This window comes from Octopus sinensis, unplaced genomic scaffold, assembly GCF_006345805.1.
Source record: "Octopus sinensis unplaced genomic scaffold, ASM634580v1 Contig18338, whole genome shotgun sequence".
Taxonomy (NCBI): Eukaryota; Metazoa; Mollusca; class Cephalopoda; order Octopoda; family Octopodidae; genus Octopus; species Octopus sinensis.
In genome coordinates this window covers 22501-23489 of record NW_021835755.1, presented here as the reverse complement: position 1 = coordinate 23489, position 989 = coordinate 22501, and positions in this window count along the sequence as shown.

Genomic DNA, 989 nt, shown 5'->3' with positions numbered 1-989 from the left:
TAAACTTTGACTTTCATCCTTTTGAGTTCGCTAAAAAAAATTAGCAATCCAATCCGATGTAGAGGCGAAACTGTAAAAATGACTGGCCGGATGGCTTACAATATCTATCCCGTTTTTTCTTTTGTCCTGTGTTCAAATCCCGCTCTAGCCTACTTGGGGAGTAGACTTATTCCGCTGTATAGTTGACACCACCACTTGTCGCTTTGGTGCCTTTGACAAACCCCTCTCTATTGCAAGTATTTTGTCCGGGTCTCCTTTTCGAGTATGTCTTCCTCTCTTCCTCACACAACTTTTACCTAGTGTTTCTTTCTGACTAGAAAGATAAAAATAAACCTATTTAAGCGAATCAAGCAGATACAAGCAATAATGTTTATCTTCGATTCCAGTAAACAAAAGAGGATTTTTCTCGTATGTATTGACTTGACCTCGTAAAAATTACCGTCAAATTCCTTCGAATTAACTCCATCGTTTTAAACAAAGAAAAACAGATTGGTCGACCTAATCTTAGTTTTTACAAAAGACGCGATGGTCGCAGATGGATGCATTGGGTCACAAGTCTACTTCGTCATAACTGAGCAAGAACTGCAACACAACAACAGCACTCACTGCTAGGAATGACAGTAAAATCTCCCTCAACAATATCTGTAATCAAAAGATGGGATGGTCACGGATGGAACATCTTTGTTCAGAGATCTTCACAATCATAACTCAGCAGAGACTAAATAAGAATAATAATATAACCATCATCCTTTATCTGGATCAGTGGTTGTTGTAACTGAATTGATCAAGCTGTATACACAGAGAAGGCAGAACTACGGTCAGCACTAAAACCCTCGTCAACAATACGGCTGCCCACTGCTGACACTGGTGAGTTGTTCAGTCTTTTTTTTTTACTTTGTGCCTATTTACAGCTTGGTAGACTAGGCGATGTGAAGACCACGCATCTTACAGCCAATGTTTCCTCTAAGTGTTTGCTGTGGTTGTGCACA